Source organism: Bactrocera tryoni, chromosome 3 (assembly GCF_016617805.1).
Source record: "Bactrocera tryoni isolate S06 chromosome 3, CSIRO_BtryS06_freeze2, whole genome shotgun sequence".
Lineage (NCBI taxonomy): Eukaryota > Metazoa > Arthropoda > Insecta > Diptera > Tephritidae > Bactrocera > Bactrocera tryoni.
In genome coordinates this window covers 10,983,668-11,008,646 of record NC_052501.1, presented here as the reverse complement: position 1 = coordinate 11,008,646, position 24,979 = coordinate 10,983,668, and the positions used below count along the sequence as shown (strand labels likewise).

At 33.4% G+C, this 24,979-nt stretch overlaps 1 protein-coding gene across 1 annotated transcript in view; it reads left to right on the top strand.

Annotated features, from left to right (window-relative positions):
• Window positions 1-2,536: 2,536 nt before the first annotated feature.
• The window catches only part of LOC120772933 (proteoglycan 4), a 39,250-nt gene continuing 16,807 nt past the window's right edge, over window positions 2,537-24,979 (top strand). Inside the window, exon 1 of the mRNA XM_040101832.1 lies at window positions 2,537-2,562. The gene's annotated coding sequence lies outside the window, so the exon portion shown is untranslated. The remainder of the gene's footprint in view (window positions 2,563-24,979) is intronic.

The following is a 24,979-nucleotide window of genomic DNA, read 5'->3' as shown; positions in this document are numbered from 1 at the left end:
GCGAGTTTGTTGCTTCAGTCTTTTGTTTAGTGAGCACACGTGTTTGGCCATTGTAAGGTGACCAATACAAGGAGGGTTTTATAAATTAACCGAGGCGGTATTTGTTATAATTTAGACGATGAGTAAGTGCTAGCAAAAGTTTGAATTTCACTGTCCTCAGTGCATTTTCTTTTAAGTATATAAGAGATTTTTCGATTAGAGATATTCTAATTTTGGATTAAAATTTAATTTAAGCAGGTCCCAGAATCCACTTATGATGAGATTGTCCATAACAAATCTGAGTCGCTTAGCCCAAGAGACAGTAAAAATACAAGTTTATGAAGGTCTGCCAGGATTTTACTTCGGAAGAATATATCAAAACACTTATAAATTCTATGCTTATGAAGAAAACCGGTTACAAGCATTATTTTTCTTCCAAGATGCTGGTCATTTGTCGAAATCGCCTGATATTTCACCATTATAATACATATATAGCTGCCACACAGACGATCGATCAAAATTAAGTTCTTCTATGGAAAAATTTTTGGTTTCGCAAGATATCTTGACGAAATTTGCCAAAGAATATTTTGAAAGGCAACGCTACAATCTCCGAACATATTGTTCAGATTCCATGGATATATGCTGCCATACAAACTAATCGATCCAAATAAACCACTTGTATGGAAAACTTTTGTACTTGAAAATATATCTTTATAAAATTTGGTATGGATTATTATTCGATGCAATGCAAAATTCTCCGAACATATTGTTCAGATCAGATTTGTAACATATCTGTTTTCAAATAAAGTTTTACATATAGTTGCTATACACTTTTGAGGCGTCGTCAGATATGGAAAGTTAAAAAATTTGATTTTCTGTGTTTTGTGGGTCTTCACTCTTTTCAAAGCAAAATAAAGCGATTTTTTTTTATAAAAAAAAAATTCTACGCAGACTGTTATCTTAATAAAACTTACTTTATAAAATAAGCCTATCATTAAAACAAATTCAATTTTATACAAATATGCTACACTATGCACAACACACCCACTCATTCATTCATGACTCCAATTCACTCAAAGACAGCGCACAATTTCACTCATTCATTTCACAACAGACTTGTTACATTTTCCGCGTATGCTTTATAAACCACATTTGTGTAAACATTGCATAGCAACATAATACGCAGCAACATGTATGGTATATACATGTGTGCATGTTGCCAGCAACATTTTGGGGTAGCGACAGCCCAAATAGGTAGACGTGCCTGCGGTTAGCACAGCAGCGACACCAAAACAAACACCGAACAACCGGCTAGGCTAGCGAGCAGGCAGGCAATCAAACGAAAAGCCAGCAACTAGTAGCAAGCAACAAGCCACACAACCATCAACAAGTCAGTCAAAGAGTTGAGCAAACAGCTGCAGCAGCCACAACCAAGCCAACAGTTGCCATCGTAGCGCAGGGGTACTTACGTAGCGGCGCAAGGCTTTCCATTTCTTCAGTTTGTTAACGAAACGCAAACGATGCAGACGCGCATCTACGGTAGCTGCGGCGAACAAGCAACTAACTAACTATTTTGCGTACAAAAAATTGTAACTCGATTGAAGAACTACCTTACTGGATTTTAAAGTGTGTGTATATTTTCGTTGCTTTCTTGTTGTTTTGTGGCAACCACTAGTAAAAGTGACTTCCTCGTGCGCCTTTCGATTCGAAGTGTTTGCGATTTGCGCATAAAACAATTATTCGAGTAAATCGTAGCAAAAATAAGCGAGCAAAATTGCTTTCGATACTGCGTTGTAGGCAAAGCCAGTGGTGTGTGTCCAACCAGTGGCTGCAAGCGGATTAGAAATCTGCGCAACGGAGCCAGTATTTCACCAAACGCCACCAGCCGCCACCCACCGCAGTTGGCGCGCATGCTTGGAAGCCATTGACGCCTAGCCATTTTTTTTTTTGCTCTCGCTCGAAATTTTCGCCACTTGCAGTGAATGCACGATACGCGAAAAGCCAAACAAAGTGCAACGCGGTGAAAATCGTTTTCGTTTTTCCTGGCAACGTTCGTACACTTAAAGCGCGCAGCGAGCGAATTTTCTTTAACTCTACTAATTTGCAGACAAAGTGTTACTTTGCGTTTGATGGCTTAATTAGTTGCAAGCGCAAATGAAAATAAACAACGAAACCGCAAACTATTTTCGAAAAAGTGTGCAAGAAATCCGAAGCTGTGCAGAACTCTGTAAATAATTAATGCGCGAAAAAGAAAGAAAAAGCGCAAAACAGTAGCTGCCAAAGTAAAGTTATAATAACAAAAAACCAAAAGAACAAATTACTGTAAAAAGTAGGTGAAACTCAAGCGGAAATTGCAAAAATTAGATTTATTAGCAAAAGCAAAAACAAAAACGCAAATTCTGCACGTGTGTGTCTGTGTGCGTTGTGCGCAAGTGAAAAGCTCTACAGCTAACGGCAAAGCATTGATTCTAGTAACTGAAAATATTTATCTGTACGTTCTGCATTATTTGTGAGTAGCTGACAATTGAATAGATTTTGAGGCTATTAGAAAGTCAAGAACACGCAGGCGATATATTTACAGTGGTGAGTACAAAGGTCTAAATGAGAATTTTAAAATTACAAAACATTTCAAAGTGTAAAAATAAAAGATATTAAAACAATTACTGAAAATACAAAAACAAAATAATAATTAAAATAACAAAATTTTAAGAATAAAGAAAATGCGAAATTTTTAAAAATCAAGTATATAAATTGTAAAATAAAATAAAATTGATCTTAAAAATATTGCATAAATCCAAAAAAGATAAATACGAAATCAAAAAAAAAATTTTTTTTGAAATAAAAAAAGTATTAACAATAAAGCAAATGTAATATTTTAAAAAATTAAGGATATAAAAAATTAACTTAAAAACATTACATAAATTCGAAAAAATAAATATGATATTAAAAATAAAAAAAAATATTTCTGAAATATGAAAAACATATTATAATCATTAATAATATGAAAAAAAAATTAAAATTAAAAACTATTTCTGAAATATGTAACAGTATAACATTAATTAATTTGAAAAAAATAATAATTACAAATAACAAAATATTAACAATAAAGATTATGTGAAATTTTTAGAAATTGTATATATAAAAATAGATCTTAAAAATATTACATAAATTCGGAAACATAAATAAGAAATTAAAAATAAAAAAAAATATTTCTGAAATATATAAAAAGTATTATAATAATTAATATGGTACTGGTAGCAGTAACAGAACGAAATATATGACATATACATAAATAAATATTAATGAAAAAAAATAAAAAAATAAAATAATACCAGAAAAAATGTAAATAAAAAATTATAATATAATATAATAAAAAAAAACACGAAACAGAAAACTGCAAAAATTGGAAAAAGTTATTTTTATTTTTTTTTTTTTTAATTTAAAAAAATTAAATAAATATATATATAAATAAAATAAAAATAACAAAAATTAAATAAATATCTGCTATTAAATATTATTATAAGCTAAGCTCGTCAATACTTTTCTCAATATGTTAAAGCAAGAAAAAGGTAAAGAACTTGCAACAAAATTTGATTGAACTCAAAAATTGTGTAATTGTAAATAAGAGAAAAAATTTTGTGTGGCCGAAGGTCTTTGGGAAAAGTTCTTGAAATGCAAATTAATGAAACAATCTAAGGTTATTCATTGCGAGCAACAATTCAATTGATTGATTGGTAAAATTGATTTGTTGACAACTTCAAAAACGCAAAAATATTGAAGAAAAGTCTAAGCTTTAAAAAAATCAACTTCTCTAAATCTTTACTAACAGAATGTTTTCCCAACAATGCCATAAGCTAGTTTGCATAGAAAGACCGTAGAAAAAGAAATCACTGCTTTTCCTTCTTATTTGTTTTGAAAACAATTGCAAAAACATTTAAAATGTGGCAATGAACTGTTTATTTGACAGAATGTAAGTAAATTTTAGTTTAATTATGCCATATTAAGCAACCCGAAGTATATTAATTAAGAATTTTCTGTTAGTAAAACCGAAAGGTTATCACTTTTGCCGCAATTCGGTATAATTTTTTCACACAAATTATGAGTTCGTTGCAAAAGTCTTTTGTTTGATTTTATATATTAACGTCACATTAGTAAATTTATTCTGAAAAGTGCAATAATTCTTTGATTACCATATAGCAGTTGAAGTTCAGTTGCTAGGCCCAAGAGGAGTAGTGATCCTTCAGGATGCCTGCGCTTGACGTGAATTTTAACAAATTCTGCGGCTTCGGTGCCGATACCTCCTCCAATGTATCATACCGTGGAGAAACCAGATGCTTACAGCATAGTCTTGCCAAAGCGTGACAAGTGCACAAGAGATGCTCCATTGTTTGCCTGGTGTCCTGCTCTAGATATTTCCGGCAGTATCCTCGATTTGTCAGCCCCATCCTGCGGGGGTGTGTCGACACCAAACAGTGGCCAGTTAGTATTCCCATCATGTCGCTACAGTTTCTTCTATCGATTGCCAATAGGAATTTTGGCTTCGTATGAAATGTAGTTCTAGGTGTCTTGATTAGTAAACCTTCAAAGTCTCTAAAAAATACGACATAAAATTCAATAATTAATATAGAAAATAGATATATATATTTAGGCCTGGGGATTTTTTAAACTAAAAAATGTTGAATTCAAATTTGTAATTCGAATTTTTAATACCAAAATAATTGATAATCATACATACATAATTTACATTGACAAAAAAATAATTTTGTTATAATTTTTCATTCTAAACTGGATATTAAATATCCAATATTATTCAACATAAAAATTTGTTGTTGCAAGATGTATACAAATTTTAGCGTTCCATTAACTCTTTGATTATATTTGGTAGTGATATTTTATTTCTTTGAAATAGTTTACAATATTAACCATCAGGTCGTCCTTTTCACTAAATTTCTTTCGATTTTTAATTATAAATTTGATATTAATTTTTTTCTAATGCGATATTTGAGTTAAAAACTTACAAAATAAAAAGTTTTATTAAAACTTAATATAATTCATTGTTTTTTAATACATTATTTACAACCCTCTCTCCATATTATTTATATTCATATATACTTTTTGGTATATTACATGACAAAGAAACTAATGTCAAAAGTTAGCCATATTCCACGTATTACCTGCTTGCTTTCTTTACAATAAAAATATTTGTAATTAATATTATTTGGTATTTGAAAAGCGAAAGTGGTAACTAATGCGCTTACTTAAAAGGAATTAACGCGTACAAACATTAAATGCGATTAATATGCTACCATAAGCATAGTTGAATTATTTAAATATTACATTAATATGTAAAATGCATAAAATTAACGTAAGCCACTTAAAGAAGTAAAGCGTGAATGCCAAGGTTTACCAAAGCGGCCGCTGAGTTTGCGACCAATAAGCAGACATTTACATATGTAAATGGCAGAGCAAAGCTTTGAAAGCTAGTAGCAGGCATTTCCAATAACTGACTGAAAATAATTAATTGAAAAAGAAGAAATTATGAAACTAAACGTGAAAAATGCAATGGAAAAAGTTTACACATGAAAGTTTTTGTACAGAATTTGAGCTGCCAAAGAAAAAAAAGCATTATTTGAAAAAAAAAAAATATTTCTAACATCAATTTTTAATTTTTTAGCAGCCAAAACTTCACTTTACTTGTTAGGGAAATTTACTAAAGGCATGAGTATCATCTATTGTGGTTGTACAGTGAAAAATCAGGCAAGAATCTGACACATTTTTGACACGGTGCAAGCCAGTAGCAACAATAGCAACAAAAGCAATGCACAATGCCACTTTTACCCCGACATTGCTTTGGTCTTTAGTACTCTTTCCACTATTATTTAGCATTATTAACTGCTTTCATTTCAATTGACCATTTCGTATAATTATTTGCCTAATAAATGAAAATGCTGTAAACAATTTAATTTCATTTTATTGAAGGCAAAATTAAAAGCGTATAAAAATATGCTACGCACACACACATGCATTTATATATATTTGAACAAATGTATGAGCAGCGCATAAAAGCTCTAAATCGCGCAATTACCATTACCACAATGGTTGGACAACCGTCAAACGGCGCAATTGGCCACACAGCGATCGATAATGAAAACAACGCCGCACTGAAGAGCAGTTGAAGATAAAAGTGAAATAACTGCGCTGTCACATGTTTGTCTGCATGAGTGTGCGTGTATTTACGTATTTATGGCGGCGAAATGTCACCGGCACGCACAAATTTTATGCTTTCTTGTATGTCGCTCGCTCTCTGTGTCTGTGCATGTGTTTGCATTTTTAGTTGTTTTTTTGCTTTGTGTGGTGTCTGCAACGCTTATGTACAATTGTGTGCCAACATTTAAGTTAAATACTTTCTAATTACAACAAAAATGCTGGCAATCACAGTGCGTTGGACAAGTGAAGTGCAGCCAATCGCGATACATAGACGTACACACATACAGCTGGTTGGTCATAGTGGTTGCAAAAATGTAAAAAAAAATTGTACAAAAAATATTAAAAACCCAGTGTCTTTCAAGGCATGTGCAAGTTTGTTAACTATTTATAAAAATTTTAATTGAAATTACTGCGCTTTGAAATTTTTGAAAATTAAACGGAAAGCTCCAAAAAAGGCTTTGATTTCTAGTGAAATATATATAGCGAAGTTATCAAGGAAGTAATGCTGCATTTCAGTGCAATTTAGTGGCTACCGGTGACGATTACAACTAATATAGAAATATGTAGTTCGATATTTATGAATTTTTTGTGGTGGAAAATCCTTAGAGCTATGTCAGGCAGTCTGCAAAGTACGAATATTTTTAAAGAAAAACACTTTTTTTTTGCTAGATAATTTTTATTATGCAACCTGTTTGGCCTTTGAGACAGTATGACAATTTTAAAGTTATTTCAAGTTTTTGATATTCTGGTAGTTCGATACTTACTATTTTAAGTTTTTTTTTTTTGATAAATTTGCTTTTACTGTTCACTAAGTTTTTTCCATGAAACATTCTATTGATATGTAAAAACGAAAAATATTCGCTAGTATTTAAAAACCAGTCAATATGAGAGCAATTTGAAGCTAAATTCACGCTATTTTGCAATCGGTTTCATTGATTTATAGAACTAGACATTGACTTGGTGCACTTTTTCCTTCTTCCAATGGCTCAGTTTGTCATACCCAAAGCTGAGTAGCACCATTTGCCTTAGCTTATATAAACTTTCTAACTATTATACCTTATACCACATTAAGGATGATGATGATTTTTTTGATATATACTAAGAGAAATCTTGGGAGAAACCAATTTTGGAACTTCCTTCATGAAATTACATTTTGTTTGGTAAAGAATTTTTCAGAAAAACATAACTATAGAGCCGATTACCTACATTTCAACTCATTACATTTGACACGGACTTATAAAATAAATGAATTTTTCATGAATTTTTATAAAAATCTTTATTATCGCCTTCACAATAAGCTCCTAAGTCAATACAACTATGCCAAAGCATAATATAACTTTTCAAACACTTGTCATGAGCTTGGACTGAGATGGCTTTTAGAGCCTTCAAAAAAAATTTTTTTTCGATTTCGGCTCTTTTTCCTGCGCTACTCGCTGGATTGTTGAATGGTTTCAACGTAATATTTATAAACCCACCTCTCGCCTCCAATAATAGTGCATTTGATGATTGCGGGTTCTCATCTAAGTTGTCAAGCATCTCTTTTGCGACCTCTACTCTACAACGCTTTTGTAAAAGATTCCGATTTGATATGCGTTTAATATGTTTCAAAATCAAGCCATAACTATAATGTGTTGAGCTGCTCCTTAAAAGATGTTGAGAAACTATGCTATCTCTCTGATGCCAATATGATGATTTTCAAGCACTGTTTCTTTACCTTATTCGAGTTCATTGTCATTGACAGAGATGGATGGACGACTAAAGCAAGCTTTCGATGAATTAACGACATTTAGTGTATGAAAAACAAGTCCGGGTCAAATTTGATCGGATAGTATCTATCTATATATATACATATATACCTCTTTCGATTTCATTGTCATTGATGGAGGTGGTTGGACGACTAACATGAAGCAAGCTGTAGATGACTTCACGAATGAGGAAGCAGTCCGGGTCAAATTTGATCAGATGGTATATGGGCTGAAAAATGGAAGCATAGATATATAAATTTATGTATTAGAAAAATTAACTAAATTAATGACCTCGATATTCTATTATCAACGGATACTTAAAAGAAAATGCACTCAGCTCTCCTCCAGGTATCATCTGTTTTATTAGGTATGTTTAACTACTTTTGACTTACATATATGCAAGAGAGAGTATTATAAAGTTGACTAAATAATAACAAATAAGTGCCTTAAAAAAATCGATAAAAAGATTTGAATATGAAGACAAAAACTCCCTACCCCATTTATTTTTATTTTATATGCTATCGTTTTAATTTGATAAATTTTATATATATTTCATAACTCTAAATAAATAAAAAAGTGCCTTTATGGCCTCGTCAAGCAAATTCGGGAAATTATTTATCCTAAACATATCCCTATTTGCATATAAAACTAAATTGGATCTTTGTTATAAAGAAAAACCTAACTTTAATATTTTGAAAAATATTTCCCAAATCTGCTATTTTTGAAATGAAAATTAAAATTCAACGCGCACTAAGCCAAAAGTGTCATAAAATTCGTAAACTCCTTACTTGAATATAAAAATATTGCAAACCCTTGCCAACTTAACACACTAATTCCATAATTTTCCTGCTTCCTTGCGTAGGCACGTGCTTATGAGCTGCCTTCCAATGCTCATAAAATGCTAAGAGTACCCAACTATTGACTTAAATGTATGCTGAGCGCGCATATATCATGAAATGCCAATAAAACGTTAAGTAAAATGCGCCGTTATTTACTCTGCGCGGACGTGCCAACGTGATTTTCAATGAAAGTGAAAACTAACTGAACTTCTACAAAAACGAAACAAACAAAAATAACAACAACAAAACTAACGTAAAGTTAAACGTAAGTGCAAATACGTTTTTTATTAAGCGTACGAAAAAACACAAACAACAACAACAAGTATGAGCAAACACTGAAAGTGGCAAGTGCGTGAGCTTGCACATTTCATCAATTGCAGCTTCGCTATCGTTTCTGTTTGATTTGAAGTGTTTATCTTTGCCTTTTGCTTGTCTACCTTTTTTCGACTTCATACCTGACATTTGCCCACAGGTTTACCTGGTCAGTCGTGCATTGGTCCATTAGTGTTAATTACATTTATTTGCGCTGCCACACCAACATCCGGTTCAGTCTAAGACTTTTCCGCTAACATTTTTGTTACGTTTTTTGTTCTTGTTTTTGGTGGAAAACATTAGTTTGTGTTTTTGCAGTGTCATTTTGTTCAATATTTACGTTAATTTGATTGTTACCGAAATCTATCGTATCGGCAAACAAAAGACTTAAGCCACGAACTCGTACGCGTTGACAGCACTTGGCATGCCTGCAAGGCTGTTTTTACAGACACAGTGTGGGTGTGCAGACGCGCATATAAAAATTACAAAAACGCCAAATAACAAACTAATTTATGCAACAACAATACAGTGAGTGGCAAGGTGACGCTCTGATGTAGCATAAAAATCAGAGTCATGAACACTGCGCGGCAGCTTTTATGAATTATTTATGGTGTTAGAATCTTATACAGCGAGTTTGTAAAATTGCTTAAGCAGGGCAAAATTGTTACCAGAACTAAATTATTAAAAAAAAATGTTATTATTTGTATATGCGTGTCTATGACCACTTCCGTCTTAGCAGCTCATATAGCACTTCCGTTCTGCAGTTATTAAAGCAATAAAGTAATTTACGAAGTGATACTTAATTTTCGCACTTCTGGCATATCTGTGAAGCTTTTAAGGTTAAATTGGACAGGTAGAACATAATTTAATTAAAAAATAGAGTTTATAGAATATATTATCTCAATATTTTTGTTACTAGATGACAGCAGAGGCTTTTTTATGCACAGTTCCTTCGCTAAAATTTAAATTAGGAAGTTATGAGCTCAAGGAAAACCTCAGAAAGGTCTTAAAAAATTAATCAAAATATTATTGAACTCTTTTGAAGTTGTTTTAGAGTTATATTCATGACGAATATAATAAGATTTAGTACTACCTGTTTCTAGTGTTCAAGTTTTATTCAACAGAAAATCTAAATATTCCGGAGCTTTTCTCCTTAAAAAAGCATATGAGCTCTTCTCGCAGTCGAAAGCTTTTCTGATGCATTTAAAGCTTTTCTGGGTTCCTCAATGTTTGGAATGAGCTCTACAAAAGTCATTAAGTATTTAAATTGTTTAAGCCACTGAGAAGTTTACGAGCGTTCTTGCTTATCAACAGCCGTTCGATTTCGAAGAAAAGTAAGCAAAATCGTCGAAGCTTTAATACCTTTCACATATGCATTTTTCACAGCACAAAAAGGTTAAAAAATATTTGTCTCTTCATTTTGATCGATCAGTTTGTATGGCAGCTATCAGCTTTAGTTGACCGATCACAAAAATTGTTTTGAGAGATTGTGTCGCTGCTTTATTTATTATTACTAGTCATTAATCGCGATAATATCTTGTCAAATAAGAAAGATTTCTTTACATGAACCTTAACTTGATTGATCAGTTTGTATGGCAGCTATCAGCTATATTTGACCGATCTGAACAATTTCTTCACAGATTGGTGCGCTGTCTAGGAGAACAATCTATATCAAATTTCGTAATTATCTTGTCAACTAAAAAAGTTTTCCACACAAGAACTTAAGCTCGATGCTTCAACTTGTATGGCAGCTACAACCTATAGTTAACGATCAAACAGACAAACTCATGGTACAGAGTATAGTAAAAAATTCTTCTTCTCAGCGTGGGCGATGATGCAGCATAAAAGTACATTTCCCACCAGCAGCAATTGCCACAAACCACATAAATATGCTAGAAGCTTTGTCAAGGTTACTTCACTAGTCGAGAGCAGTAAAGTGTGACTTTATTTAAAATTACTTACAGAAAAATCTCGAAGTGCTGTAAATATATGTATGTATATCCAACGCCTACAAGTGCTTATTTAAGACAACCAAGTTATTACAACAACTAATATATTCCATATATACAGATACCTTGAGCTATGCATGAGACATCTGGAACAAGTTGGCGCTGCAACTCAGTCTAGTCACCTCAGCTCAGGCCATGAGTAATACCAAAGCATATTATTTTGCAAATTAATTCAATACTATAGTTACACTTCAATGCCGTTTGGCAGCATTACTCAGCTGGTCTCGCCAAGATTTAATGCACTTATATGCAAGTGGCTTAGTCGCTCGATTATTTCAACACACAAGCAATGCCATTTGTGCAGATATTTCAAAAAAAAAACACCAAACAAATATTTTAATAAATGAATTGCAACAAAACAGTGCGCAATAGCACTCGAATAACTGGACGTTTTAGTGCAAGTTTTGCAACGTGAGTATATATAATATATGTATATATGGTATACAGTGCATGCGCATAGTCAGCAGCTCCAATTGAAATAGACGATTCTTTAGTCGGCATGTTTGTTGTTGGTGCAGCTGTTAGCGGCACGGACGAGCGTCACCGGCTGCTCGTGGTTAGTTTTTTGCAATGCATAATTGCAGCAAGACTGCCAAATACACACAACGAGCGGCAGTCACAGCGCTCGTAATGGATGTATGTATGTGTGTGTGTGCACTCATAAAATCGTCAGTTAGCCATTGGCGAAGTCTCACGCAGATAAGTTGGCTTACACATACATATGTATGGTTGTATACTTAGTTTATATTTGCTAGAATTACAAAGCAAAAAAAAAAACAACAAAACAAACACAAATGAAATTGAATACATGTGTGATTTTTATCTTTTATAAATTGGTATGTGGGACAATTTTTTAAGAATCAATTATTTTGGTAATTTGTCCAAAACTTCTTAATATTGATTTAAAATAGATTGCAATAAAATTTTTCTATTTTTTTTTGTTTTCGATTTTCAAAAATATTTTTTTAAAGCAAACATTTTAACCTCGAAGTCAAGACCGAGTTTACATGGAATAATTTTTGAATAAAAAAGTTTTCTTACAAAACACTTTATTTTGATCGATCACTTTGTGTGACAGCTATATGCTATGGTGATCCCATTTGAACAATTCGTTTGAATATTGTAGGATTGTTATAAATACTCGTTCATGCCAAATTTCATGAAGATATATTTTCAAATAGAAAAGTTTTTCATACAAGGACTTGATTTTAATCGATTAGTTGGTATGGCAGCTACATATGTATATCGTATAATGGTTTGATTTCAATAATTTATTCAGAGATTATAGTGTTGTCTTGGATAATAATTTCCGCCGAGTTTCATAAAGATATCTCGTCAAACAAAAAGTTTTCCATATAAGTACTGGATTTTAGTCGACCTGTTTGTATGGTAGCTATGTATATCCCACAGTGCTGCCAAATGCTGCCAAAAAATTAAAATTTCCAGCTATAGGATTTATTAATATTTTCCGTTCTTAGATGATGCACGTGACGAATTTTCGTTGCGTAACACAATTTCGTTGCAAGCAGAAAATTTCTTCGACCGTCACTTCGAATTTCAATATAATCCTAAAATATGTAAGTGTTAATGTTTTTTTTTATTTTGCAAAACCAAATTTAATAAAATTAAATATTTCACTGAAAATTCGAATAATGCAAATAATATGTACTCATACATATATATTTAACATTAAAAACATATTTCAAAAATATTCCACTCAAAATTATGCAATCTCCAACAGCTAATCATCCATCGTACTAATTCGTTGCAATTGCGCTGTTGCAAACTGAATTTGCAATCACTTTGGCATGTTATCGCACTCATTCTCGCAGCCAGCAGACGGATATGTCACTTAGACATTTCTTTTTGCGCACCACTTTGTTGCGTCAATTTTTTCCCACACTCCGTTTGCAGTCAGTCGGTGGCAGCTGGTGACAATATGCATAATAATAAAGTGCGCAGAAATACACATAATTTTTTTCATACATGCATTTATACTTCAGCATTTGTTTATATGTATTTTGAAGAGAAAATTGCTGCTTGCACCATAATTTTGTAAAAAATAATAGTATTATGACTAAATTATGGCATTTTAAGTATCGAAATGTTGAAATATTGTAAAAGTAGCTATTACTTTCAATTACCGGTTGCTGCATTACTAAACTAAGTGACTGGTATTATTAGCTAATGTCTAAGTAAATGACATTCCTAGACACTAACTATTACATATGCAGATAGATTTATATATATAAATGATTTGCATACTTCAAACAAAATATAATTCAATTGGCTAATGTTCATAGTGAATTGTCTACAGTAGTCATGTTAGCTCAGCTGGCATATATTATAATATACAAGAAAATCAGGTGCTGCCATTTGCATATGCAAACCTCTTTATTCACCTTTAATCTTGTTAGAAGAAATTATAATAGAAATATGGCGCTCACGCTTTCCACCGCAGTTCCCTTTCTTCAATATCCGTTTCGAGGTTCCATACTTTTTTAAAGAAAAAACACAGAAACTTCAAATTTAATGGTGAACATTTATTATCATTCGAAAGAACATTCTTTGGCATTTATTTTTTGAAAATTATCTCTTTAAATTGTTGGCGGCGAATGCGTCTCATATGACCCATCCGTTGAGTCCAATTATCGATGACTCGTTCGTGCATTTCGTATGGTAACTGGCGAAAGATTCGCGTAATGTTTTGCTCCGAATCTTAAAGCGAAGCGGGATTCAACGCATAAAATGTAGATTTTACATATCCCTACAGAAAAAAGTCAAAAGATATGACATCAAACGATGTTGGTGGGCCAACGACTGGCCCAAAACATGAAATTATCTGTTCACCACACCGTTTTTTTTCTGGTTAAATGGCAGCTTTTGAATCTCTTCAGGTTGCTCTTCGTCCGAAATGTGGCAATTTTGTTTGTTTACATACCCATTGAGCTAGAAATGTGTATCACCGCCAAACAAACTTTGCTTCGACAACGTCGGATCTTCTTGAAAATTTTCAAGAGCCTTCAAAACGAAGGGATGTCGCTTGGGAAGATCGAGTGGCTTCAGTTCTTGTACAAGCTATATACGTCAGTCCAAGTGGCTGCGAACGGCGCCGAATCCACTCTCTGTCGACTCTTCGACTGCTATATTTACATTAGTGCGTGCTGGAACTGGAACTAAAATTTGTCGGAACCATGCATATCGAACAACAATGGCATATGTATAGCTATCATATTCTCTTAAGTTATGAGAAATCCATCTAAGAAGGGTATAATGGTTCGCTGCAGCTGAAGTTAATACTTTTTCTTGCTTTTTAATATGTTTAGCTTTTTGCTGAGAAATACCGGAAATTCTAAGCATATTTTTAAATTTTTGAAATACTTTGCTAGTTGGCAACTCTGTTTGGAAAAATCTATTCATAATTAAAATATTACTCAACAAAGAATGTATAACAGTAAACTATAAAAAGTTAGTAAGAATTTAATTGCAATTTTAAGTATTAACAAATTGTTCAGCAACAATTAGAGTTTCAACATTTTTACAAAAAACAGGCTGATGCACATACACACATGCACATATGTGCACACATATAACACATATATATATACACATATACACATATATGTTACACACTAAAATTTAGAGCAGCACTGTTGTAAATTAGGGTTTACAAACACTTGCCTTCAAAGACAGAGAGCACGCGTGCGTGACACATACACACAACTACAACAACACGTTGCACTGTCTGCGCACGAAAATTAACGACACGATTGCGGCAAGTCCACAAGCAAGCCGTGACAATAAATCTTAAAACACATTTCAGTATGACAAGGCACAAAATTTGTAAACGCAGCAGACAAGTTAGCAAAACAGACATTTTAATCGAAAAGCGAGGCAAGCGCGGCATTAACCAACAAAGTTTATCGGTCGCTAGTAGAACAGTAGTGTAGTGAAAAAGTAAATCACATCCGTCACAAGCAGGTGTTGTCTGCAGAGGCGCTCATGTGAGCCCAGCTTAAGCTAGCAGGCAGCAAGCAGCGGGAAAATGTAAACAAAGCGCCGAACGCCGCGAAGGAAGTTGTTGTAAAATGTTGGAAAAACACGCATGCAAAGTGGGTTAAACATTAATTGAAAGTGCGATATTTGCCGGCGTTTTGAAAAAGTGGCAGCCGGCAAGCATTAGTATATCTAGCAGCACAACAAAGCGCAAAAAATGCTACGAAGTATTTGTGAATTAGGTCATTGTAGGAAAGCCACAGCGCCGGCGCTATCAACAGCTGCAATCTGGAGAAGTTTTTACAAGTTAACGTCTGTAATAGTAAATAAATCAAAAGCAAGTCTTGATTTTGTTAGATCAAGCGCTAAAGAAAGTTAATAAGGTAAAACCTCTAGAAAACTATAAGCTGGTATATACTAGAATTTTATTTTTAACTAAGTTGAATACTTTTTAGATACTAAGTATATATATACTTACTCTGGTATATATATCTTATGCAACTTTCAACTAACATGAAAACATTGGGTTGAATTTTTGACATTTGGTCATTGCGACTGCGTCTTTGAAAGACCAACTTAGCTTCTTCTTTACCTGAAATGGTATAACGGGTCTAATAACATAACTTAGGCTGTCAAATGCCTGACGCATTTATTGATATGATTCATCTACTAAAAGTTGGTTCCAATCCCTCTTTATTGGAGCCAACTTTTCCATGATTACAACGTTTTAAAAATAAATTTATTAGTAGACAGCTGTTTCGAAAGTAACGCTTCTAACAAATTCAATATCTAAAGGAAAATATTTACGTATAATATATCACCGTTAATTAATAATATGCAATAGATTGTTCTTAAAAATATTTTCGGGAAAGATCAAAACACTTTACTTTACCGCCTGTCTTTGAACCAGTTTTTTGAGCGTTCTTCTAGGGTCTATTAAGAGGTTCAACTTTGACACTTTATTCTAGGTCTAAGGAAAAGGTAATGGAGTTTTTTCCAAATATTCGTCTAACATGTATTTGAGAGTAGAAAAACTTTTATATTGACATTTTGGAGAAAGGAATTGTGGGTAATAACTCCATATTTCAAATCACTTTATTGAAGTGAGTGTTTACGCTTATTATCTTTTCAGAACCCTACAGTATACGTTTAGTAAAAAAAATTGATCTTTGGAAAATCATAGACTCGCCTAACCCCTTAATAGCATCAGATCAAAATTGACCCGGACTGACAAACTAAAAAAAAAAAAACATTTTTGGACTATTTAATACAAATCTGTTTTATTGCCTTTAAAATAAGCTGATGAGTCAATTTTAAACAGATTAGGCGTCCATCAGTTCGCACAATAGCGGAGACTTAAATGTCCTGTCCTTCCCGCGACGTAGTACTTAGCCGGTCGTTTAATGGAAGAGTCTTGAGTTGGGAGTAGGTTAGGTTTGGCGGATTAAATTTCCGCACCCGGCTTTCGATACTTCACCCTACTATAAGAAAAGGAAAGGCCTACAGTCCCTTTATCAAATTTTGTATTTTTACAATTATGAGTAATTTTTAAAATATCACGACTTCTACTTGACGTAGGTTTTGCAAAATATTCCGGTATTTTGGTACGAATCTAGCGTTAATAACTTTCCTATCCAAAACTTTAAGTACGTAAATACGTTTTTTAGTTAAAACTTGAACATAGAATGTGGATGAAGCAAAAAAAACTGAAAATTGGAGTTTTGGCAGACATTTTTACATACAAAAAAAAATAAAAATTCAGTGAAAATGTCGCGATATTTTTTTTTAAATATCAATTGTATCTGAAAGACCTGTGTAAAGTTTTATGAAGATCGGTTGAATAGTACTCGAGAAATCTTGCCAACCGACTTCAAAGACACAGTTTCGAGAAAAACGCGTTTAAAGACGGCGCACTTAGTCTAGCTAGCCTGGAGCGCAAAAGTTCTCAAGGCTGTATCACCGAAATTATTACTCGGATCAACTTAATATTTAGGACAATATCGTAGAAGTGTTGTAGAATTTAATAAGATAGTACAAAAAACTCGATTTTTTGAAACCCAAGTTTAGTTATTGAAATGACACATTTATACGGTAATAAACCTCTTAACAGTCTTTTCCACAGTTGATTACATACTCTTCAGTAACAAATAACAGTTGGCATATATTGAAATGAGATATCACTTTACCAAATATTATTTCAAACACCGAAAATAAAAACTACTGTTTTGCCAACACTTTGCATAGTCATAAGCTCTATTAAGCAACCATTTACAGTTAGCTAAATACACTAATTATTCATTTGCCAGTAAGTGTTGCCAATGGTGTAAAGTTGTAGCCGGAAACTTAAAAACTGTATATTACCAAGCATTGGCTAGAAATCATTCACACGTCATGAATTCGAACAGCAAAACGATAATTATGAAAAATTAGATTACTAAAAGCATGTAACTGAAATACCGTTAGCAGGTGACGGTATGCAGCAGCAGCGTTTGAAAATTAGCTGAAAAAGTGAAAAACGGCGTCGAAAACAATTAACACAGAGCGTTGTTGCATAACACAAAAGCGATATATATTTTTAAAGACAGACTTTTTTTTGTACCCGTGTGTGGAAATATAAGAGTGTGTGTGTGTCTTTGTGATATTAGACAGCTTTTTCAGACACTGACATATGTATGTTACACAATTTGCGGCCAATGAAGATATGAAAATATGCACGGAAAGTCAAATAACGGCAGTAATCTATCATTAAACGCCAAATTTCATTTAACACGTACTAAACGATAACTAAATTAACACAAAATGCCAACATAAGCGGAAAGAAAAAATGTTGCAAATTTAAAAGTTATATATGAGCGTGAAAATATGCAATAATCACAACGCATGGCAACGTTAATGTAAGCACAGGCAAACAGTAAGCGACGCAAGCAACAACATGTGACATTAGCAATGTGTAGCAGCAAATTATGCGCATGCGCACATCTCTCCGCCAAGTTTATGGGCTAATAAAAGTGAAATATGCGCACTAGCGGCGCCAATTCTTGCCTAATTTGCATTAATACACATGCGCAATCAAAGTGGTTTATATATGTATGTGTGTGTATGCATAGGAAATATTTTTAATATTTTTTTGGCATTTCACTTTCGCTTTCAACGCCTCATGTCGCACTTGACGCTTGACTTGTCTGCCAGCTGCCTCAGTGACAACATTCGTCATTAGCGGCGCGTCGCAGCGTCACATCAGCCTTAGCACGTTAATATTCTGCTTCTTCTTTTTGCGCAAATTATGCAAGTAATGACGCATTAACGTCTGAGACCGGTGCGGAGCGCGCATGTAAATGAAAAGAAAGTTCGTGCCTTAAGTCTTTCGTTTGAGTGGCGTCTTTAGCTTATTTAGCTAATGTTTTTATACATCAGATATAATATATAGCGCATGATTTATTGGTCATACTTGGGTTTTAAGGTGCTGTCACTTTTATTCATATTTTTTATTATTTTTTTTATTATTTTATGTCTCATTTACTTCAAATGTGGATATAAACCAGCCTGTCGGTGCCAGCAAAGGTAGCTGGGCAACAAATCAAGTGAGTTATGGGCGTCTAAGTGATTTTATTTAAAGTTGGCCGTACACATTACTAAATTATTTACTTGTTTGCTTGTGTAGACAAAAATAAAAACAACGAAAAATGTAAACAAATATAAGACACAAGAAAAATAATCCACAAAATGTATTTAAATGTCTAACTGCGTGTGAAAAAGTGTTTTAAGTTAACAAAATTTACATTTATATGCACCTGACGCGCTAAAAAGCAAAAATAACTCAAAACTAACTTTCAAACACATGAAAAATTGCACACAAGCTGCAATTTGATGTCTTTGAACTCCATCATCAATTCGAAAAATATTCGGTAAATACTTTTTTACAGTACAAACTTGAAAGTTACACCAGTTTTAGGTAGACTTAAGCCAAAACCAGCAAGAAATCTATTATAAATAATGAGTGAACCAGCTTGTCTTGCTATGCAGATAGCACGAACTCAATTTAGTGCTGCTCATAGACGCGATTTTTTACGGCGCCTAAGGATTTTTTATTTGCCTGTCAGGCAGGCTAATGCACCTGCAGTTTTTATGCAATAGCCCGCAGCCTTGTGTTTATACTAAATATTATAGAGTGGCTTACTTAAACAGTAAACAAATCTACTGAAACCTATAAAATTTCAGAGGAGACTGTATCTGTTGCTGTCTTCAAAAAAACTACGCCTTGGTCACTTAACCGCTTTGTAAGTAAAAGGTTGTGAGGGAAATGGCTTCCATTAATTGCTGACCATAAATAAATTTGGCAATGAAAGTGAATTATAAGAAAAATTGAAGGCAGCTGGCACTGAACTGAGTGAAAGGATTTAGTGGTCAGTTGTAACAATTATAAGGCGCTCAAATTTGTAATAAAATTGCATTAAAGCATTGCTGTTTGCAAAATTTCAGATATTTCATGCATATGGGAGTAAAAAGTAAGCAATTGCATAGCATAAAAGTTCAAACAGTTATTAGGCTAATCGTCTTACTGTAGGTAGGCCTTTGATCAAGGCCACCGCTGCTATATATTATTTTTGAGTTTGCGTCAACTAAGCAGTGAGGTCTGCAAAAATTTCAATAAATAATTTTAAGAACTTGATTTAGACAGTTTGTATGGCAACTTTATGCCTTGGACAATAATCCATGCCCCAATACGAGAAGATAACTCGTCAAATAAAAATAATCTATACAAGAGCTTAGTTTTGATTGTTCAGTTTGTATGGCAGCTATATGTTATAGGGGTCCGATCTGCACAATTTCTTCGGAGGTTATATAGTTTTTGTGGTTAATAATGAATGCCAAATTACGTGAAGATATCTCGTAAAATAAAAGCGCTTTCTATACAGGAGCTTAGTTTTAATTGTGCAGTTTGTATGGCAACTATACGCTAAAATGGCTCGATAATGGTCGTTCTGGAAAATAAATTACTTCTTGGGGAGAAAATGTTGTGTGCAAAATTTCAAATTGATATCTCAAAATCTGGAACCATTTCGTGAACATGTTAAACTTAGAATACACAGTAAACAAATTCAATATATACCTCTAATATATATTTTAAAATGAGTAAGCTGAATACCTATGAGCCCTTTCTTCTCTCCCAATCAATCAAAATTGTTGCCTTCTTTTCAAATTTTGATTATATTGTGTTTAATGTAACATTTCTGGAGTCTTAAGGTTTAGGCTTGCAGTGGTTCAGCCCCGAAATCACGAAATATTTCCTGAAATTTTATTTAAAAAATATTGTAAACACCACCTACGCCCATAAGTTCCTTAATATTCTCTAAATCCTTTCTATAAAACCCTTTCGTAGGCTAAAAGCTTCTAAAATAAAACGAATTAGATTTTGGTTACTCATACGCACCCTCCTTACGATGTCAGTTGCAGTTTATTACATATCGTCACCTAAAATGCAAAACAACGTCTCATCAAAAAAAATAAAATTTATTTTTTTTATTGCTAACGATTCAACACATCATGTTACATATATGTAGCATAAAATTTTCAGCTGCCGCTGTCAAATATAACCGATATGTAATCAATATGTAACTAATATTTAACCATTTTATAACCAAAACACGAATTTTTTTCAATATGAGCGGTTTTTATTATATCATTTATCCTTCGCCTGTAAAATTATGAGAAGTTACGTTATTTTGCATTTTAGTTGACCATATATAATATATAAATGTCTAACTGAAAATCATTAACTCATAAATTCGTGGAAAAAGCGAAAGATCGAGTTCAGCTAAATGAAATAATTATCACCATTCGCAGTTCCATGGAGCGCGTATTTATAAGCGCATAGGCGTGAGCTCAAATTTTTTAACCACAAAGTAATTAAGAGCACACATAAGTATGTACATGTATACCGAACCACACATTTTTTGTAAACCACACACTTGTATAAGTATACCTGGTAATTTATATTACATGAGGCCTACAAAACAGTGTCATTGATAAATTGAAGCAGCAAAGAGCCTTCGAGTGTTGTATTGCGGAAAAAATAGTTAATAAATAAAACATGTCATGCGACGAATTCAATAGTACTGGTGTCAGTAGTAAAAAAGGTGACAAATAATTTTCACATAAGCCATATTATCGATCGGTTAGTCATATTAAATTGTATTGATTTCATCCATTACAACTGAACTGTACTATAAATAATGCAAATGCGGCCATTTATCTTTCACAGAAACCCAAACTTTCGAAGCCAAAGCGCTCGATATATCTCATATGTATATGCACATATGCCAACAAATGTCTTCCTTCACGCAGGTTTGTGCCATACATTCGCTCTTTAACAAATGCCACGTGAACCCGATCACTTAATTTCATTAAATCAATTATTGAAATTGTTTAAAAATAGCAACAAAAACTGCTTCACATACATAGTAATCACACGTACTATTTGGATGATGCACTTACGCAGACTTCTGCAATCATTTCGATTTTAAATGTTGTCGATCAGTTTATTTATCGCCTCTTTACGTGTTTGCTCACATATTTGCACCCAAAATAAAAATAAATAAAAGCTAATATATATTTAAAAAAATTCGCGTTCAAATTGCAAGCGTCGCGAGTAATCATAGGAATTTGTTGCCGCTTTCAAAACGTGTTGCGCATTTTTTCACGAGGCAAAGTCACTGAAATACAATTTTTTGCGAAGTTATGTTACGTATATACTTAAATATGAGCAAATTGCTGGTTTGGAGTCTTTTCAGTTGTCTTTCGACTAATTTCGAGGTTACTGTGAATACTCCTGAAACATCTTAAAGTGGAATTGAAACGTTAGTCGGAATGTAAGGAAAATTATTACTACTTTCATAAGTCAAAGTATAATTTGGTATTTTTATACCCTGAATAGGTTAACTTAACTTTGCCACAAAGTATGTAGCAAACAGAAAGAAACGTCGGAGATAGAAAGTATTGACGAGCTGGGTGGATTTAGGGAAGCGATATTCGTACGAAGTTTATCGATCGTCACTGACTTGTTAGCATAGACCACCGACTTGACGTAGCCCCACAGGAAATAGTCTAACGACGTCAAATCGAACGACCGAGACGGCCAATTGACTGGGCCATTTCGTGAGATAACACGTTCCCCAAACTTGGTTTTCAATAAAGCGATAGTGATATTCGCTGTGTAGCTTGTGGTGCCGTCCTGATGGAACCACGTATTTATGTAGAGCGATAGCAATACCCATTCACAGTAATGTGCCAGTCGCGATGCAATGGTAAATCGTGGAGTACGTGTGTATTGCTGCCTGACCAATAACGCATATTTTGCTTATTGACGAAACCATTCAGCCAGAAATGCCCTCAATCGCTGAAACTGATTTTTCGATCAAAATCCAGATGATTTTCAAGTTGTTTCTCAGCTCAATTCACAAACACACGACGATTCTGGTGGTCAAGCAGTTTCAGTTCTTGCGTCAATTTGATCTTGTAGGGATGTAGGCCAAGATCTTCCTCAATTGATGCGCTGGCGGCAGCGATATTCTCGGCACTACGGGCACTTCTTTATCTCACTGACACTGGAACATTTTTTACTGTGCCTGTGGACGCAAATTTTTCCACTAGAGGCTTAATTGTTGAACTGATAAGACGATTATAACGACCATAAATTGGACGTAGCATTCTTAAAGTTGAGGCCACTAACTCCGAATTTCGGTAAAAGTAAATTTTAATAATTTCGGCTCGTAACTGTAACTGAGAAATGTCTATTTTTGTAGCGTCCGTATTGAAAAATCAGTTATATATACATATATATAAATATATAGTTGATTAGATTCTTCTAACTTTGCTTGTAGCAAGATACAAGAGTAAAAAACATTATATCCGAACTTAGCTCTTCCTTACTTGTTCTCGATGAATCTTTAGCCACAATACAAACTGACCGATCAAAACCAAGTTCTTATATGTAAAACTGTTTTATTTAACAAGATATCGTCACAAAATTTAGCTTGAATTATTTTTGAAGTCCAAGCTACAATCTCCAAAGAAATTGTGCAGATGGAACCGCTACATAGCATTTAGCTTCCATACAAATGGGTTGACCAAAATCATATCTTTGCATGGAAACTTTTTTACCTGTGGTTGGTTCTTCTTATAAATACATTGTTGAAAAAAATGATAGTGTTCCACATTTTGAGCTTTCATCAGTGTCAAGAAACATATTCTCTGCTATTTATTGATGAAAAGTTCTCACGCAATTCTACAAAAACCACGTGGCCTTCTTAATAATATGTGTACAGCTGCATTTAAAAAAATTTGATATTGATAATGCCACAAATATGTTTGATTGAATAAAAATGCAATTCACACTGACTGCTCACGGCTACTCAACAATAAACTTTTAACGCCTAGCGCGCTTTTCTTCAGTGCCAAAAGATGAAAACAAATATTGGAGCGAACGAAAAGCCTGCATAAAACCACAAATATATAATAATAACACATGTAGGTATATATGTATATATGTATAGTAAGTGTAATATATTGATATATATTATATATACATATATTAGGGTAATTCAAAAAAAAAAAAGTTTATTTTTTTCGTTTGGTACTCGGAAAAATAGGTTCCTAGACACCTCTAAGAAAGCCTCTCCAAACATGAGTTTTAAATTGTAACGGGAAGGTCCTCCTACATACAGTTTTCTATTTTTTCTTATTATCAGATAGAAAAATTTACATCTAGCCTCCAACTACTTGAAAAAATATCTTGTTCCTTAGATTTTGTAGGAAATTGAATGCTATACAAAAAAGGTCCATAATGATTTTTTCGTAAATCCAAACGTTTAAAAGATATTAACAGTTAAAGTTTGATTATTTTTGGGAAAATTTTTTATTTCTTATGAATTTTATAACTCAATGAAAAAAAATTATTATGAACGATAAAACTTATAGGCTTTCTTAGAGGTGTCTAGGAACCTATTTTTCTGAGTACCAAACGAAAAAAAAATGTTTTTTTTTTTTGAATCACTCTAATATATATTTATTTATATAGATATGCATGTATTTACAACTATGTGTACATAAATGATTAATTTGTTGCACTGCCTATGGGCGCCTTGTGGTGCATGCCTCACGCAGCTAGCTAGTCAGTCAGTCAGCCACTTCTTTCCGCTCTAATAAATTGCAATAAATTAAGAATTCCTGCAAAGTGCAACTTATAAAGCAGCAGCAACAACAAAAACCAAGCGTTAAGCAGCTACGCAAAGTGATATTTGTTGTGTTGCCACACACACACGCTTGGGTGTTAACCACCAAAATGCCGCACTCGTAACTCATTTGTTGTATAGATATGTATATATGTCTGGCTGCAAGTGCTAACGTTTGCTCCGCTGCTAGCCGAAGCGTATCCCACCATTTCGGTTGCTATTGCACAGGTGTAGGTGTTGGAAGCACACTCGGCTAGGCAGCGAGCTGCGTTGGCGGTCAGTAGGCAGGAATGTTGAAGAAACATCACAAATGCGCAACGAAATAGTTGTTGTTGTGGTGACTAACATACATATGTATATATTTCTTCGCATTGGCACGCTAATTAGCACATATCAGCATATGATCAGACATATTTGTTGAGTTTTAATAACAAAAACCGCAACGTTGCACCCACATTTTTCGCGCTCTTTTTACTTTTTTGTACACAAATAAATGTAGATATGTGTGTTATCATATTAAATTGCGTTAGTGTTATAAACTAATTTTGTCTTACTATTTTATTTATAAGAAAAATGTATTTTTTCGTGCTGTCATTTGCTTGCCACACGCACAATTAACTTCCAAATTAATTGCAGTTTCGCACGAGCATTGCACCACTACA